Genomic DNA, 19,697 nt, shown 5'->3' with positions numbered 1-19,697 from the left:
TCAGGATCTGTTGAATGTGGAAAATGAAAGGCCTACAGGTGCTGGAGTGTGTCATTGAAAACCAGCAAAGTACGTAATATAAAGATGGCAAGAAATGTAAGCGGTGCCTTTAATCTCAGAAGACTGTTTCTTCACTTGGAAGTTTATGTGTTGGTCCAGCACACGCATAGCCACATAGCACTTAGATAGGGTGTGCTGTGGATCGGTTTATACAGCACCTGTTTTGCATGCAGAAAGTCTCAGGTTCAAACCCTAGCCTCTCCCCTGAAAGGATCTCAGGCAGGAGGCATTAGGAAAGACCTGCCTGAAACCCTGCAGAGCTTCTACCAGTCAGAGCAAAATGGATCAATTGTGTGACTTGATGTAAGGCAGCTTTCTGTGTTCCCATTTCTGGCTGGGGTTCTTACCATGGCCCAGTCATGGATGGAACAGAAGCATGTCAGGAGAGGCAAGCAGGATTTGCTACAGAAACTGTCCATCTGAGGACTAAAGACAGAGGGAAACAACACTTGTTGTATGGGAGAAAAACTCATGCTTTCTCCAGTTTCCAGGTATATCTGTAGACATATAGCAGCACAAGGTATGCACGGACCTGTAAATTTGGGGTTCATCTATGTTTCAGAAATGAATTTCTATCTACTCATTTTTTAATTGGTTGTTCTCTGAATTTTAGTTTTTTAAAAGTTACCTTTGTTTCCATCTCTTGTTTTTGCTATTTTTTTCACTGCTCTAATCCTAGGAGGGAGGGTATGTTATGTATCTAAGTGCCATCAAGTTGCAACTTATTTATGGAGTCCCTAGCAAAGGTCTTTCAAGGCAAGTGAGAGTAAAGAGAGTTTGCCACTGCCTTCCTCACCCGTCCTCCCTGGTGCTTTCCCATTTAAGGACTGGCCCTGCTTAGCTTCCAAGGGTTAACCAGAATGGCCTATATCACTGCCTTCCCTCCGAAGTGTATGCTAGCAGGAGAATTAATAATCCATACAATATTTTGATTCATAAACAAAAGAGAAGCATGATCCACCAGCAGCTGCTGATTAGAAAACAACCTACTTTTATCTGTATGCTTTCGAATTAATTGTTCATAATATTCTAAAAACTACCTTTAGCAAAGGTACACATCATAATTGCGGGATAAAAACAGGTGAAACAGTGAGAAAGCAAAAGCTGCAAATTTCAGCACATCTAGTCTAAATGTTCCATCAATGGAACAGAACTTTCCCCCTTTGGTCTGCAGAGGGACCAGGAAGAAGAATGTTCCCATTACCTGAACTCTCCACAGCAACCCACTAATACTGTTCTTGAGGGATAAGGGTCCCTGAGGAATAATGGGGGGGGGGGTCTGCAGCAGGAAGGGGATATCAGTAGAAACTGTCAATTTCATATGGATCCAACCTATTATTTAGAAAATGCAGAATCCTAAACTGATTGCAAAGTGATTTCCTTGAACATTCCCATCCTGTTGAATCCCTTGCTGCCCTGCAGTGTTACGCTTTAATTTCCTGATTTTCAGCCATTGAGTAAAGACTAGCCATTGATTTGGAGTCACACCATAACAAAAGCATGACCTGGCTGGAATTCCAGCATTAAAAAAAAGAAGAAAGAACTTCCTCCTCTCTCTTCAAAGAACTAATCAGAAATATCAACATCTAAGTTGTATACTGCCTCTTTAAAAAGCTATCCCAGTAGGCTCCAAAACAAGTGGGAGGCAGGGGACTTCATGCCTTTCTTCTCAGTCATCCTGCCAGCAATCTGCAGAGCCTACTCCGGAACTGCAGAACCAGGCTAGACAAGTCCCAAAGCTCTAGAAGCAGCTAAGTTAAGTATTATTATTCCATATTCCAATAGCAAAATTATCTGTCTTACAGTGATGGTGTCGTGGGTCAGCCAGGTCTCAGCAATGTGGAGGACTCCTCACAGGCCAGAGGGAGCAAAAGCCAACAAAAAGAGGAAGAGATGGAAGCATGCCAAGACTTACAGCTGAGAGCCTTTAAAGAATCACCTCCATTCCAAAGCTCTGACCCAGTAGATGAAAGCCAGCTGCCTGTTTTCAGGTCTCTGGGAGCACCTGTACCATTAGAGTCCTCACTTTATGGTAAGGCATCAGCTACCAGCTGAAAGTGATTATGTGTTGTTGCAGGATTAAGCCTGAGCAGCTGAAATCTGTTTCACTTAATATTTCTGGTAAGACTTTAGAGGAGGAGCATGTCTCATGGACTATTGTAACATGCCACAAGCTGGTTTGGGAGTGGCAGGAAATAAATTGCATAATAGTGACAATAATAATGGCTTAAGTGCCTAATACCCACTCAGGGTGGCTGTCCCACCCCTGAGTGCCCCCTCCTCCAGCCAGCTTGCCTGTCTGTCCAGCAGCCAGCCAACTGCCTTCCTCCTTCCACTTCCCTCTGAGGCTTGGAGGCTGCAGATACATACCGCATGAGAGCTGCCCCTGCCAGTGAGTTCCCTAACAGCTGCCTGCAGCCTTTCCAGGTCCTGGGGGGAGGGAGAGGCCATCCACAGAGTTCTTCCACCCCCCCAATCTAGCGTCCATTGTATTCCTGAATGCAATGGGCTTAGCCCTTAGTTTAACTATAAAGCCTCTTAAGGGACACTGTAGAGCGTGGATACAACATAAGACATATGCTGACATCTCTTTGATTGATTCCTTAAAGCTTTGAATTCTTGGAGTGGACTATTATACTTGCCTGACCTCTGGAATCTTGAACCTTGGACTGAAATGACTTTCTATGATGTCTCTTCCCTCAGTTTTGTTTATCTGAGAGAATGGTGAAAGTTACTACAATTTGATACCTACCTGTGGCCTGATCATTACATACTGTTAACAGAATCTCACAGCAAAACAGAACTGGGTATTTGTTGTTAGTTCTACTACGTAAAACAAGTAAAGCCAGTAAATGCATGAGAACTAGCAATGGATACCCAGTTTCTCCACAAATAGATGCTAGAAGTGAATGAAATGCTATGTCTTCCTAACAGCCATGCAATCACACCTCATGAAGGCATTGCAAAGCATGTTATAAATCATTTGTTGAATAGAATGAACACCTTTGCTTCTTCCATGCCTCTGTGGTAATGTGGCCTTCCTTTTTATCTTTGCCATGGCTTATTCCTCAACATGTCCCTTAATTAAAGCAGTGCCGAGTTACATTCTCAAACCTTTCTTAGCTTGGCCTGGAAAAGCGCCACCCTTGCTTCCCAGATCTTCAAGAGTTAAACCATGCTATCACCACATTCCATTTTATTTAAGAACCGCTTCAAAAACCAATTTTTCCCTCTAAATCCCATAAATATCATCCTAGCTCTGCAAGCCGCCAAGCTTGATCTTATCATGGGCAGAAAGCTTGTTTTCTTTAGTTTTTCACATAAGCAATTCAGTAGAGGCAGGTGGCCCATTCCTTTTCCTTATCAATTGTTATTTATACAGCACTGCTGGGAGCCAGGGCTGCTATCTTGTATAAGACTCCCTTATAGCTTCTTCCCGCTCCCTTCTGCTATAAAACTTTTTTGGAAAAAAAAAAAGGACAGGATTGGTGTGCAAATGGCATTTATCTACAGCGATCTCCTGAGCCACCATGCAACCGCACAATGGAAGCTCAGTCCCCATTAATGGGCCTTGCTGTCAGGTTCAACACACAAAGAGGTAACCAATCATTATGTCCCCATCTGAAAAAGATTTCTATTGACTGCCTCTGAGTTTCAAAATGAACCCAAATGTAGTGTGCTGTTCCCAGACAGGTAGAAGTAGTGCTCATTACCCTTCGGAATGAAAAGCTTCAAAATGAATATACACAAAAATGATAGCCGAGGTCTACGTTTTCTATACTGCAAGCGCTTATCAACCTTGATTCCCGTCTTCAAGACTTTTTTTCCCCCAGCATCGTGACTTGTCTTGCCTCCCTCTAAGGGATCCCAAAAAGATGGAGCTATTTCTTGCCACTGACAGCAAACGAGTTTCTGACTATTTTTGATAGGGGGATGAGGACAGGCCGAAGATATAAAACATCTCTATTACTTTCCTACCTCCTCTCCCATATTTGAAAAAGATGAAGAGTTTGTTCTTATATGTCCCTTTTCTCTATCCTTTTCTTTGGTGACCTCACCACATAAACACTGAATGTGACAAAGTAAAAAATTCCCGTCCAAAGGTTTTTTGAAAAGAATCTACTCTGCCAAGCTCAGGTTAGTGTAGTATAGTGGCTACAGTGGGGCTTGAGAAAACAGTTGGGGTGGGACCTTCATGTCATAGAGCCATATATAGATAACCAACAGATGTAGCAACTGTAAATATTGCCATTCAACAGAAGTTGACACGTCATGTCTAAACCTCATCTGAGGAAATGACAAAAACTCATTGTCATGGCCTGTCAATTGGTCCAGTGTAAAAGTCCCTCTGTCAGTCCAAGCCTTCCATTAAAAAAATTTCTTCTCAGTGTTTAGGTATGGAATGGCCTATAATGTTAATTTAGCATATGAAAATGGATCAAACTGATATTGTGACATTAGGCACCATTATTCTCCAGTTGTTGAAATTGCAGGATACATGGGATCCACTCTAGAATAAGTAGACCCTGATGCATTCCAGTCAGAAAAAGGCATCAGGCAAGTGTCTCCAAGACCCATTATGCACGGGGGGGATAGCGCACATTCGGGGTAGAATGGCAGTGACTAAAATCACCGATAACGCATGGTGCCGGATGCAACCGGCCACAGCTTTGGTGCATGCCACCGAAAAAGCCGCGTTAGCGAAACGCGGAAGAAAGCGCAGCTTCCGGGTGACCGGGGCACAACCAGAAGCGGCACCAGGATCGCCGCGTGCATAATCGGTTACTCTGGGTTTTGCGGCCGTCGCGCCCCGTCCCGTGAATAACCAGTGTGCTTCGCGTCTTCCCCCTCCGTGTTTTCCATGTGACCCGAAATCGCCGTTTCGGCGGCCATGCATAATGGGCCCAAAAGAGCCCAAGATGAATAATCCAGTTGCAAGGAGCAATCCTAGAAATTAGTACAAGTTAACAAACATGCTTTATGATATCAACTAAGATCAGAGAAACCAAATCCTCCACCAAAAGCTGAATAATAACACTCATAGTACTGAGGAAAGGTTTTCATAATGCCTGAGAGTGGAAGATTTGTTTCACTTACTGTGACTCTTCCATCTTGGTGGCCTGAAGGCAGGACTCCTGAGATGATGCTTCTCTTCTAGATGACAAGATAGAGCAGCTTTGCATTCCCTCTTGGGGAGGAGCTTCTGGCAGTCTCCAGTTTGTTCAGGAGCAGTCAAAAGAGCAGAATCTTCCATGTGGCATGTCTGTTAGGAGACTCTGCATCTCTTTTACTCTGATGACGGGCTTGAGGCTAATCTTATCATTGCTCTAGCTGGCCTCCCAATAATTCACCCATGCTCCACAGGCTCTGCCTACCACTTACCAGGCCCAGAGCCAGTCAGAATCCAAGAAAATCTCCACTGACAGGAAAAATTAGACTGCCCTGTCTTCGGACCACCAAGAGGGAAGATTCACAGTAAGTGAAACAGATCTTCCATTCTCAAGTGGTCCTCTGGAGTAGCAGCCTCACATCTAGGACATACAACAGAAGTGCATTTGGAAGGGAACAGGATTCTGACTGCTGGACCTGGGCAATGCGCTGCAGAGCCCATCTGCCAAAGACAACCTTGGCTGAGGCCAACTCATCTATCCTATGGTGCCTTGTGAAGGAGTGTACAGACCTCCACATGGCCACCCTGGAAATGATTTCTAGTGAGGGAAAGGCTCTATAAGCAGCTGAGGTCACTACCCCTCTCCAGAAATGAGCAGTTACTCCTTGAGAAGGCTCCTTACATCTTGCTTTGTAGAGTACAATGATGCAGCCCCTAATCCACTGATGAAATCTTTCTTCCCACAGAGGACTCCCTAAAGGACACAAAGAGAGCTGCTGAACTTCTGAAGAACTTAGTCCTCTCAAGATAAAAGCCTAGGATTCACTGAACATCCTGACTGTGCCACCCTTGTTCTTGGGGATCACTGGGATCTGGATAGGGAGCAAAATAACCTGTGAAAAATGCACAGCTCCCTATTATTATATCTGAGGAAGCATACATGCACATGACAGTTAATCCTTGAATAAAACTTCGTGTACTGAATCCACAAGGCTGATGCAAGAACTCATTGGGTGGTCCCACTTTTTGAGTGAAGAATGTTTGGCAGTTGCTAGGCATTGACTACCAGTTCCTCTACTAAACAGTCCTAGCTGCAGCAGATGACTCTTCAGCACGGTGTAGTGGTAGTGAAGAGCAGTGGCCTATAAACTGGACAACCAGGTTTGATTCCTATTCCTCCACATGCAGCATATTCAGATCTCCAGTAATAGCAGTAGGTTGCTGTTAGTGATGGGGACTCACCCTTCTATCTATACTGATATTTTTCTAGTTTTCCATTCATAAAAGCAAAACAAAACTCAAAATGGACCACATGCTTAGATCCTATGAAACTGATTCCCTTGCACTTCCATCCTGCTCCTGTCAAGGTTTTCATCCATTGCAATGCTGACGTCCTCTGCCACCATCAAAGCTACATGCTCCTTGAAAAATATTCATCCTCCACAGTGCCCACTTAGAAGAATAGTTGTGTTTATATAATGATGCTGGGACGTTTCAAGAACTCAGCCATCAAAAACAGATATTAGAAATGTGTGAACTCTTTCCATGCAGCTATCAAGGCCCTCTCCTCTCCCATAGTTTCATACATCTTTCTTCAGAACTTTAACTGCAATATCTTAGGGAATGTATTGGCCCCTCATTAAAATCAGAGTCCAGTAGCACCTTTAAGACCAACAAAGATTTATTCAAGGCATGAGCTTTCGAGTGCAAGCACTCTTCGTCAGACTAAGAACTCACCATCATAACAGTACGAATATAAAAGCAAAAGTTAATCTTGTTACATTAGTAAACGGTGTCACGGCATCCAAACGCAGACACATGATAACTCCCTGCCAAAACAGCCAATCAGACCCCTCGAACCCATTTGTAGTTCACAAAGTCATATCAGAAATAAAACTGTCAAAGCCAGTGATCCACGGCTCACACCCTACTATTTACTGCCGGCCCCATCTGTCTCCATACCAGTGCGAAACTTTTTTATAAGTAGAAGCTAAGCTGGCAGCTATCTTGTCCTGGGACCAGAAAGTAGCATTCAAAATTACATTATATATTACTAACAGTCCCATAATCCGAATTAAAATAAATTGTGAGGAATGTGGACATACAAGTTCCATAAGGTTAGCATGCATAGTGAGATAAAAAAACATTTGTCCTTGTTGAGTCCAGGGTATGTCAAATAATTGAGTGTTGTAATAACTTGCATTTCTGCAATCTCCCTTTCTAGCCTGTTCTTGAAGTTTCTTTGTAATAAAACAGCTACTTTCAGGTACTTTACTGGATCTCCTGGAAGGTTGAAGTGTTCCGCTACAGGTTTTTCAATCTTGTGGCTTTTGACTTGTGCCCATTAATTCTTTGGCGGAAGGTTTGCCCTATGTAGAGAACAGAGGGACATTGTTGGCACTTGATGGCATATACTAAGTTTGAAGATGAGAAGGTGTACAAGCTTTTGATGGTATAGGTGATGTTATCAGGTCCAGTAATTGTGGCATTGGAGTGTATATGGCAGCAAAGTTGGCATCTGGGTTTGTTGCAAGCTCTAGTACCAGTGCATGTTCACATTCGATGTTGCATTGTTGTGGGTGACCCTCTTTGACAGTGTTTGTACATCATGGGCTACTAGCATGCATGTTTTGAGGAAGGACAGCCAGATATAAAACATTACTTATGTTACTTTAGAGTCACTGACGACAGCTACACTTCCCAAAAACATTTTGCATGATTGCGCCACTTCTGGAGCTTCTTAAAGCCTGAAGAATGTTTCAGGGTTTTCTCAACAATAAAGAAGTTGAGAAAGTCTGCCTTATGGCCTGTAACCACAATGCTAGTGCAATCATGCTGCTAATGTCCATACAGAAATACAAGGATACGTATCACATTGACCTACGTTTTTTAGGCCTGACTTGCACCAAACCCTACTTAGGTCATATAGTCTCTCTGTCTCAATGAATGTTGCAATTATTCCACTGTCGTTATTTCCTTTCAAGGATCTATTATTTTGCATATCTTCCAATGCTCTTGAAAGGGAACTCACTTCCTTGACTCTCTAATGTGAAGAAACTTGAATTTGTTCTATTTTGGACATTTCAGTATCGGATGTGACTTTAGCAAAACCCATAAAGGAAGTCAGTGCAGATCACACACTAGAACTCATCTGTAATGTAACAAATTTTGAGTATTTGGAGAAGTGTGAGTGCACACAAAAGCTCATACCTTGAATAAAATTTTGATCTTAAAGGTGCCACTGGACTCAAAATTTGTTCTGCTGCTCCAAGCCAACATAGCTACCTGCTTGAGTCACCTGTAACGTCTTATTCCCAGAGGCTTTTTAAGAACGATATCAAGTATAGAATCTATAATGACTGTGTAACTTTCATGCATCAAAGGCAAGACTCCCAAGAGGGCAAATGGCCCTCTTAATTTTTTGTTGTTGTTATAAATTAACATTTCTATGAACCGTACAAATCTAAAGGAACAAATGCTGCTGGTGCGCTTCTTCAGCAAACACCAAGTTGATCAATCGGGAAAATGTCAACAAAGACATTTCCACCTAGGCAGGATTAATTAACAGACCTCCCTGTGATGTGTCACACAGTAAAATCATGCCCGCATCAGCCTCTTTCCCATGAAAATGCAGGCAAGGAGAAACGGGGAAAGTGGAGAGAGATTCTTGTCAACAGAGCAGGACCTCGACAACCTTGATCTCCGATCTTCCAAAATTACCTCTCCACCTCAAAGGTCAACACTGTTCCCGCAAAAGACACATGACAGGAGTAACAGATCATAGACTATGTAGGTGGCTGAACAGCTTCCCCTGTGGTCAAAGCCAGTGGCTTCCAATTAAGGACTAACATGAATTCCCCCTTCAAGAAAAGACAACCCTCTACCTAATCAAACACACTCTGCTAACCTCCCCCTCCCCACACACAATAGTTGTTCAAGAGGAAAATGAGGGAGGTTCAGAGGTAGACTCTTCTTCTGCTCTGTTAAGCAGGCTCCCTCAGTTGTGAGAGAGCATAATAAGGTGACAAGAAACCGGCTGCGGGCCTCTGATCCCTGTATATTGACAGTGCGGCAAAGGCCGGTGGCTCATCTGAACTTTCAGTTTCAGTAACAGTAAATTTGATTTTCTCAAAGAGTCCCCCGGGAGTCCTTGTGTGCACATGAAATACTTTTTATCCCCCACAAGTATTGCTTGAGCTGAAGCATGCAGAGTGCCTGTGAGAAATATTTGCAGTTTACACAACAGGTGGAACTGAAGAAGCTGCCTTGTAGCGAGTCAAGCCACTGTTGCATCTAACCGAAGACTGCCTACACTGACTGGAAGGGGCTCTTTGAGGTTTGAAGAAGAGGTCTTTCCGCCTCTGGCTCATCAAGTTCTGCTTGCTGTACTTTTGGCTCCAGTTTCCAGCTCAGTTTCCAGCTACTGACCCCAAAAGTCCTTAGCTTGACCCCCTAAATGTGAGTGTGGCCACCAGAGGTACCAGCTGCTTGATCTCAGCAACAATGCAAGAGATTTTATAAAAATAGTAAATTCTGTGGCTCAGCGGTAGAACATCTGCTGGCATATTAAAGGTCCCAGGTTTACTCCACAGCCTCTCCAGTTGAAAGGACTGAGTGAAAGGCTGATAGGAAAGATCTCTGCTTGAGACTTGGAGCTGTGGTCAGTCTAAGTACCCAATGCTGACCCTGATGGACTGACAGTCTGATTCAGTATAAGGCAGATTCATAGGTTCATATTCTTCTATTACAATGCTGGGTGGTGATTGTTTTAGCAAATGAAAAAGCAAATGTTAAGACTGACATGATAATGAAGTCCAGTTACAGGAAGCCCAACGTTTCAGAAAATCTATTATATTTTTTCTGCATGCCCATACAGTCAGAATCATTATCTTTAAACATCTATTTAATATATCCTTTCAAATAAAACCAAATGAAAGTTTAAAGCAATTTCACAAACTCTATGCCACCCTTTCCCCTAGCAAGTGCTATGCTCTTAACACTGGGGGGGTGGGGGGCGTCAGATCTTCTTTGCCACAGTGGCCTCAACCATAGACCTGGCAGAAGAGCTCTATTTGGAAAAAGGTTTTGGGAATGCAAAAAGCAGAATCAAGGATCAAAGGAAGAGGTTAAGAGGAGAAAGGAAAAGTCATCCCCAAGTCATTGAACAAAGAGGTAGGAAAAAATATGGTCTCAAGAGTGAGCTGCTGATAGTCAAGAGGCCTGAAATTCACGTCACAAATTTCTCCATCAAATTTCGAATGAAATATTAAGCTTACCCTCTAGACAACCCTTGATTCAGGGCCATTTCAGAAATTTTTAGCGGTGAACCAGAGTTTGCTGCCAAGCATGCACACTTAACAGGAAGTTCTAGCCCAGGCTTTCTCAGGTCCCCCCCCCCTCAGGTTTTTTCTCAGGCTTTTTACAGGGTTTCATTAAACCCTGGAACTTCTTGATGGCCCTAGAAGGGTTTCCTGAATAGGTGGGAATTATTATTTTTTAATTTGCTAAACATGCATAGGGTGATATGACAATATATGGTCATGTTGATCCCCCCCATGGAATTCGGGGTCTGGAGGGGGTGAGAAGGGGAGGGGCCCCTGGTGGCCATGTAACAAGCTATGCTTCCCAACCAAATTCTGCACAATTGTGTCACTTCTGGAGTTTCTAACAGCTTAAAGAATGTTTCAGGTGGTTCATCAATGGTAAAGTTGAGAAATGCTGTTCTTGCCAATGGCTTGGATTCAGAAATGTGCAGAAACAACACAGAGCTGCTTGTCCAATATTTTCTACAACATTAGCACTTTCCTCCCTATATATTGTAGAATGCAGAAACCGGTTACACAAGATCTTGGGCAAATGGAAATACAGTAAGTGGATACTGTGGTCTTGTACTCAGAGTTTCTGTTTATGCAAGAGCACTAATAAAGGTTGCCAAGAAACCCACATTCAGATACCATAACTCTGACTAAGAGCAAGTTGGTACAATTTTTTTTGTTTGGGTTTTTCTGTATTTCTGCTTGCACAGGTGGAAATTTTGCACTCCAGTTACCTGTGTGATATACATTTTAGCATGCTGTCATATCCTTATTCAACATTTATTTGTGTCATCCTAAAGGGATGCTATGTATCAACTGCAGCACACAGTCTATGCATGAAGAGGGTTGAAGGTTCAATTCTTGGTATTTCCAGTTAAAACTGGGCAGAAATACTTCACTACACAATCTACTACCATTATAGCAGACAGTAGAGAACCAGGTGAGTCAGTGCTATGAAGAAGACTTGATATAAAGCAGTTTCACATATGCATATCAATACAACGTGTAAGAACCAAGAGACTGGATATTATCCAATTTTTCACTAGTGAAAAATGGAGGAAAGGCTATGCTATCATAGGGCCCAAAAGAACAAAAATCTGAGAAGGAAAGTCAGGCAGGTCTAAAATCAATGGTAAAAGACTTTTTAAAGTCTTTTAATGGGTATTTTAATGGGGATAGGACTGTTGTGACCCGCCACGAGCCTACGGGGAGTGGCGGGAAATAAATCTAATGAATAATAATAATGATAATAAAATGAAAAGTTGGTTGGATCTAATCAAAGACAAAAAACAAACAAACAAAAAAACCAGACCACTTCTACCACCCATTTAGCTAAGTATGTGAAGAGAATACAACTGATGTTTTCTACTGGGAATGATAATTACAGCTACACAATATAGATTACATTTGCCATAGGGCTTCAAAGGATACAGATATCTACCAATTAAACACAACTGAAGATCAGTTCATGAAAGTTCTAACATTTGCTAGGCAGCTTGTCTTTCAACATACATTTTCCTTCCAATGCAGAGTCCCATCAGAATATTTGGGCAGAACACTGAGGTAGTGTTGTATTTTTTCTACATATATTATATGCCTTAAGATACTACCTGTATTCTAGTACAAGACAGGCTGTCTAACTGGTTTTCGAGCCCAAGAGATTCTCCATGATCCCTTTGCCCAGCCTCCAGAAAATCAGTTACTCGGACTGTGATTCTAATTCAGATTACCTAGCAAGATGAACTACGCTGTATCTAATATGTTCACTGATGCCACCTCTAGCACATAAACTAACAGAATTTCACCTGGATTTATCTATGCATTGCCTGGACCTGAGAACTATGCCTCACTGGAACTGCCAGATCAGACTTTCAAGTATGTCTCAAAAAAGACCATCTGAACCCTCCAGGCTCTCAGTTCTTCAGGAGTTCAGATGGTGTGTAAAAAGAGCTCATGACTATAGAATTCCAAGAGAATCAGGCTCCCTTCCTGATATATGTGGCACAGATGGTGGCACAGATTGTCACCTCTCATTTTGATCAGCACTGAAATGGAAACAATGATAATCCCCATTACAAGGTATTTTCAGGGCAGGCGGAGATCATTTCTGCACTTTGCTGGTTCATGCTTTCCTTGCATGTTATCCAACATGTACTTCAAGCATTTTTCTCTAATCCAAAAATGACGTTATAAAATGCTATGATAAGGTTACTGTATGACAACTATCAAATATTACCTAATTTCAAAGACTATTGCATGCCGATATGCAGATAGAAATATCAGTTTTTTCGTATATTCCAAGGGATTCTGGAATTCTTTGGAATGATAAATGGCCAGGGGTTTGTCAATGTGAAGAACAGATAGGTGACAATTTGTCTCCACTACTGTCCTTCTATGAGGGAGTGCTGGATATGTCCTGGACACACTTTAAGTTCAGAGAGGTGAAAGGTGAGGCCAAGCACTGCCCTTTCTGAACTGAGAGTACACCCCACAAAAAACATCTCCAGAATCTTCTGTGGTACACAAAGGCTCTGTACCTATTATGTAAGTAGGCAAAGTGCACACTGCACACAAGACAGTAAAACCTCTGTGATATATCACTGTATATAAGTGATCCATGTTTTCCTATACTAGATGCCATCACACAGTGACTATCAAATACTGCAAAGTATCCACAGAGACCCAATATTCCAAGGATACTGAAGCAGCAAGGGATTATTTGGAGAATTCTCAGAAAAGGTACCTTTGGGAACAATTTTTTTTTTCATCTCCTTACATTCCCTAGCCAGCCGTCCACCCCTATAACATATATAGCAAAGTGATTACAACAAACAAACAATTCCTTGGCCAACAAGCTCTCACCATTAATATTAAAGGCAGAGCTGGGTTGTTCAAATCAATATTCGTTAGCAGCCAGAATGAGCTCATTTCATGCATGTTTTAATTAGACAATAGAGATTATTACAAAACACCTGCAATGTTTGCAATCACTTAAAATAATGAGAATCAATATCTGCTTCCAGAGGCACCATATGGAAAGCTCTCTTTGCTGGCATGTGGTCCCTGATAGGCTTCTTAATGCATCAATAGTGATCATTAGCATTTTTTGTTTCATTTGAATTAAGCTGCACTTGGTTAAAGCAATGACTTCACCTTCAACTTAAAACTGGTGTGCCTGCACATAGTTTTAAGTTGAAGGTGAAGTCATTGCTTTAACTAAGTGCAGCTTAATTCAAATGAAACAAAAAATGCTAATGGTGTGTCTGCACATAGTTCAAATCATAGAATCATACAATCATAGAATCATAGAGTTGGAAGGGGCCATACAGGCCATCTAGTCCAACCCCCTGCTCAACGCAGGATTAGCCCTAAGCATCCTAAAGCATCCAAGAAAAGTGTGTATCCAACCTTTGCTTGAAGACTTCCAGTGAGGGGGCACTCACCACCTCCTTAGGCAGCCTATTCCACTGCTGAACGACTCTGACTGAGAAAAACTTTTTCCTGATATCTAGCCTATATCGTTGTACTTGAAGTTTAAACCCATTACTGCGTGTCCTTTCCTCTGCAGCCAGCAGAAACAGCATCCTGCCCTCCTCCAAGTGACAACCTTTCAAATACTTAAAGAGGGCTATCATGTCCCCTCTCAACCTCCTTTTCTCCAGGCTGAACATTCCCAAGTCCCTCAACCTATCTTCATAGGGCTTGGTCCCTTGGCCCCAGATCATCTTCGTCGCTCTCCTCTGTACCCTTTCAATTTTATCGATGTCCTTCTTGAAGTGAGGCCTCCAGAACTGCACACAGTACTCCAGGTGTGGTCTGACCAGTGCCGTATACAATGGGACTATGACATCTTGTGATTTTGATGTGATGCCTCTGTTGATACAGCCCAAAATGGCATTTGCCTTTTTTACCGCTGCATCACACTGCCTGCTCATGTTTAGTTTACAATCCACAAGTACCCCAAGGTCTCGTTCACACACAGTGCTACCTAGAAGCGTATCCCCCATCCAGTAGGCATGCTTTTCATTTTTCTGACCCAGATGCAGAACTTTACACTTATCTTTATTAAATTGCATCTTGTTCTCATTTGCCCATTTTTCCATTGTGTTCAGATCTCGTTGAACTCTGTCTCTATCTTCCGGAGTATTTGCCAGTCCTCCCAATTTGGTGTCATCTGCAAACTTGATGAGTAGTCCCTCCACCCCCTCATCTAGATCATTAATAAATATGTGAAAAAGTACCAGGCCGAGCACCGAACCCTGAGGTACCCCGCTACTCACCTCTCTCCAGTCTGATGAAACACCATTGACAACAACTCTTTGAGTGCGGTTCTCTAACCAATTCCCTATCCACCTAACGATCTGAAAATCCAGATTGCAGTCCTTCAACTTATCCATCAGAACATCATGGGGAACCTTGTCAAAAGCTTTACTAAAATCCAAGTAAATGACATCAACCAAATTTCCCCGATCCAGCAAACCTGTTACTTGGTCAAAAAAGGAAACTAGGTTGGTCTGGCAGGACCTGTTGGAGACAAATCCATGCTGACTTCCTTGGATCACCAAATTGTCCTCCAGATGTTTGCAGATCGCTCCCTTTAATATCTGCTCCATTATCTTCCCCACAACAGAGGTCAGACTCACTGGTCTGTAGTTTCCCGGGTCATCCTTCCTCCCTTTTTTGAAGATCGGAATAACGTTTGCTTCAAAAAAGGGAGGAAGGATGACCCAAGGCCCTGAAAGTGGACTGTATTAAGTTATTGAGCCAATCCAGGATATTATAATAGCATAAATAAAGCTTAGCTCATGCAACTAGAAGAATCAAGAGGAAAAGTTTTTTTTTCCCCAGACTTCAGCTTGCAGAGGGGAAAGTTGTACGTATGTTTCTAACAAAACTTGGTGCATATAGAAAATTAGCATGTTGGGGTTCCCTTCTTACTGACAAGCTATTTTTCTATTGGCAGGGAATTTTTGTGTAAGGGAAATTATTAAACATGTGGTGCTCTACTTACAAATGTGAAAAACACTCTAGAAAAAAACTTTACCTGATGACATAGCTTGTGCACTGCACACTAATGGTCCCTTGGTTCAAACCTGGCCATCTTGGTTAGGAACTCATGTAGCAAATATTGTGAATGAACTCAGTATGAGATTTGGGAGAGCTGTTGTCAATCAGAATATGGTGTACTAAGATAAAAGAGCCAAGGACTTGCTTCAGTATAAAGCATCTTTATGTGTTCAAAGATTCTGTAAAAATTGGCTATAAAATCTCTTCCTTCAGAGTTCTGCACTCGACATATGAGATTAAAAAGCTCTATATCACTTCTAGTCAACACATGTCACTTTTGAGCAACAGTAATTTACATACAATAGAAAGACATTGCACATATAATCTTTCACAAATGTCTGTATCTTCTCTATAGATCATATGACAACTTCTTATCGTCTGCAAATATAAGCCATAGCATTTGCATTACATCTCATTCAGATCTAGGAGGTTGGCTCTGAGTTCTGAAAAGTAAGGAGACAGCAGCTACAGCTTACAAAACAACACCAGGAGCCCAGCTTTTCAACCCATCCCTTTGCCCCACCCAGAAATCTAATGTTACAAATACTAATTCAGACAAAAGTCATTTAGAGTTCAAAGGAGGTATTTTTTAATTTAATCTATGCGTCATTAACCATCTTGACTTACTGCAAAACTATTATGGAAAATTCTTTCAAGAAATCTTTTCAGATTAAGCCTGATCTACGCAATTCCCACACCCCTGCTCAAGAGTTTATCATATTTTTATTTCAACTTTACTTTGAAGAAGAGTTGGTTCTTATATGCCGCTTTTCTCTATCCGAAGGAGTCTCAAAGTAGCTTACAGTCGCCTTCCCTTTCCTCTCCCCACAACAGACACCCTGTGGGGTGGGTGAGGCTGAGAGAGCCCTGCTATCACTGCTCGGTCAGAACAGCTTTATCAGTGCTGTGGCGAGCCCAAGGTCACCCAGCTGGCTGCATGTGGAGGAGTAGGGAATCAAACCCAGCTCGCCAGATTAGAAGTAAGCGCTCCTAACCACTACACCAAGCAACCATGCCTCTGGTTCTATTCTTACAACACTGTGAGGTTAGACTCAGAAATAATCAGCTGGGTTCAACCTTCTGAAATCTGAGATTATCCACAGAAATAGATAGTTCCCAACAGCAACCTTGGGACCCCTCCCCTCAATAAAACTGCTTCTGAGGATTTCATGAGCACGTGGCATACAGAGCCAGCTTGGTGTAGAGCGCTGGCCTCTAGTCTGGAGAACAGGGTTTGATTCCCCCATTCCTCTACATGCTGCCTGTTAGGTAACCTCGGGCCGGTCATAGTTCTCAGAGCTCTCTTAGCTCCACCTACCCCACAGGGTGTCTGCTGTGGGGAGACAAAAGGTAGGCAATTGTAAGCTGCTCTGAGACTCCTTCAGATAGTAAAAAGCAGGATGCAAAAAAACAGCTTCTTCACAGGGAGCTGGCGGCAAAAAGTAAATTGGACTAAATCTGCCTTCCCCAACATATTTGCATGAGTGAAGCAAGTTCCTTCAAGGAAACTTGCCCAAGAGTGGAAGGGCACGGCATACTTTTCTCAAGGTCTCCTGATCCTTAGTGGCAGGTTTACAGAGTCATGGGAAACTGTGTGACAAAGGCAGGAAAGGTCAACTCACATTCCCTCCATTTGCAGGAGTGCAAATGCAATCCAGCAGCAGGTCCAAGTGAGCTTCTTGGCCAAGGAAAGACATGAATGACTGAGACCTAGGAGAAGAGCCAAACCCACCAATCTACCATTACCTTGGCACATCAGCTACCTTAGTATGTCTGAAAACGTTGGCATAGACCTCAGGTAGGCCAGCCCTGTGCCTTGATTATGGAAACTTGTTGTGGGGGGGGGGGGGGGGCGGCGACAGTAGAACTACTGTTCTGTTTTAGCATTTTGGGAAGCAGAGGAGGGGAAATAATTGCACTTATTGGACAGTTCCCATACAAAATATGTATGTATCTATGTAATTTACTTACAGCACAACTGCAAAAACAGTTACCATTTTTAAGCCCATTGGTTTCAATGGATTAGAATGGTATCACTCTGCTAGCACTTTGCAGTGTTAGGTTTAGAACCTGTCCTATAATCAGGGTATTTGTTTTCATTCAAAGCTGTCTTTTTTTTAAAAAGAAGGCGGGATGTAGAATGCGTTGAATATAGCATGTATGTCAATCTGAAGGGTTTTCTGTCTCCATATTGCTTGTTCCCTCAATTCTGGGGAATATATGGAATGCTTCTTTAAATAGTGCTGATAATATACTGCCTAATATAATGGCTGTGATCAGGAATTCTCAGGGCATCAGCATTTGTCACTGTGATCGTAATTCACATCAATTCATAAAGAGGTTTCTCCCCCCCCCCCCAGTGCTGTGATCATAACATCAGGGGGTTAATAAAACAGCTTTCCAGTCCTCTCCCTCCTTCAACCGATAACTTATTCAAATTGTAATTGCCTATAATGTGCACCCTGTATCACATTACTGCTTATGCTACATGCAGTCTCTGGGGTCATCAATCACCCCAGCTGCCAGAAAAGACCTTGTTTTTGCCCTATCACTGCAACCATGGAATTGTGAAGTACCATGGACCAAATAAAAACCTAATGCCTCCATTGCCCCCAACTGACATTTTATAATTTGGAATTTCTTCTGTCCCACTTCTTTGAATGCTTCTCTCTGAAACAATCAATTTTATAGCATGTAATCCCAAGAAACAAATAAGTGAATCACAAAATGAATCCATCTTTTTCCCTGCAAAAATACTCCTCCATGCATTCCATGGGAAACTTCAGGGTTGTCTGCTAACTCTAATCTTGGGTGATTAAACACCTTGCTTTCTTAACCGATTAATCAATTAGTTAACCAATTAAAATAAATATGACAGAACCTCGATACAGGTGTTATTTTAAGAATATATAATGAAAGTAATACTTTTCCTTGTCTAACCTCCAACAAAACATTTATTGCTCAAAATACCATCTTGAACCTACCGGCTGTTATTCAGAGAAAGTTAAGTATACTTTGTTCCCTCTGAAATCAAGAGGATTTTAGTGTTTAACTGTGCGGCTAAATTCCACTCATTCAAACAGCCCTTGAAAACATTTAAGCTGGTGGTAGATTTCATGGGTATTTTTCCCCCAGACATATATGAATTGTTTACAGAAATGCCATCAATGTTAACAGCATTATTGTAAACAATCAATTCAGGAAATGGTTTGGAGTAAAATGTGTGCATGAATTAATAGGTTAATGAGACTGCACCGTCAATCAACAGAAGAAGCCTAGAAGCTGATTCTCATCTTATACAATCCTACTGTTAAGTGCTGTATGGTTTCCTCTGTGAGGCCCTCTATTATATGCATACAAACCCACATGTGAAGCTATCCTAATTTCCAGTACCAGCTTACTCAGGACTTAATATGAACTGGGAGAAACTTACTGAAGAAATACTTCACCAGTTGCAATGGAACAGCTCATATTAACTCTTGAGGAAATCAAACAAGACGTTGCTGGTCTCCTAACAAAAATATACAACCTGTTGCTAAAATTAGCTCATATGACTGGAAGGCAGCAAACATAACACCAGTTTTTGAAAAGAAATCTGAAGGAAGTCCAAGAAATTTAAAACTTTTAAATCTATTATCTGTTTTGAGTAAACTGGTGGAAACATATTAAAGCAGAGGGAGGAACAGCCCTTCTGCGAAAAATCAACGGGACTTCTGTAAATGGATATCATGCCTCATCTGTCTTTGAGTGAGCTAACACACGTGGTGAGATGGGTCTCAAAGGGCCCATTTCAGCTCTTCTGGAAAGAGGTTACTCAGCCAACACTGGTCTCCTGCCATTAGACCCTCAGCAAGGCTTCTCTTCCTCCATTTTCATTTGCCTTACCCACTAGCCTCCTCTAGCCAAATGCCATGGTGGAAAGAAAGCAGGGGGTGAAATGCCTCCTGGTAATTTCACCCACTGACTTTTGCTTGCCTCCAAAAGAAGAAGAGTTGGTTTATACCCTGATTTTCACTGTCTGAAGGAGTCTCAAGGCAGCTTACAATCACCTTCCCTTCCTCTCTCCACAACAGACACCCTGTGCGGTAGGTGAGGCTGAGAGAGCTCTGGCAGGACTGCTCGCTCAGCACAGCACTATCAGGGCT

At 42.3% G+C, this 19,697-nt stretch overlaps 1 protein-coding gene and 1 long non-coding RNA gene across 34 annotated transcripts in view; one reads left to right on the top strand and one right to left on the bottom strand.

Annotated features, from left to right (window-relative positions):
• The window catches only part of NRXN3 (neurexin 3), a 1,515,064-nt gene that overhangs the window by 1,292,011 nt on the left and 203,356 nt on the right, over positions 1-19,697 (bottom strand). The window lies entirely within an intron of this gene.
• On the top strand, positions 340-6,196 carry LOC143830626 (uncharacterized). Its single transcript, XR_013228551.1, has 3 exons — positions 340-551; positions 1,866-2,092; positions 5,917-6,196. It is a non-coding gene; the product is annotated as an uncharacterized LOC143830626 (long non-coding RNA).

The sequence above is a fragment of the Paroedura picta genome, chromosome 2 (genome assembly GCF_049243985.1).
Source record: "Paroedura picta isolate Pp20150507F chromosome 2, Ppicta_v3.0, whole genome shotgun sequence".
Lineage (NCBI taxonomy): Eukaryota > Metazoa > Chordata > Lepidosauria > Squamata > Gekkonidae > Paroedura > Paroedura picta.
The sequence above is the reverse complement of the archived record's forward strand: the minus strand, read 5'-3'. Positions and strand labels throughout refer to the sequence as shown.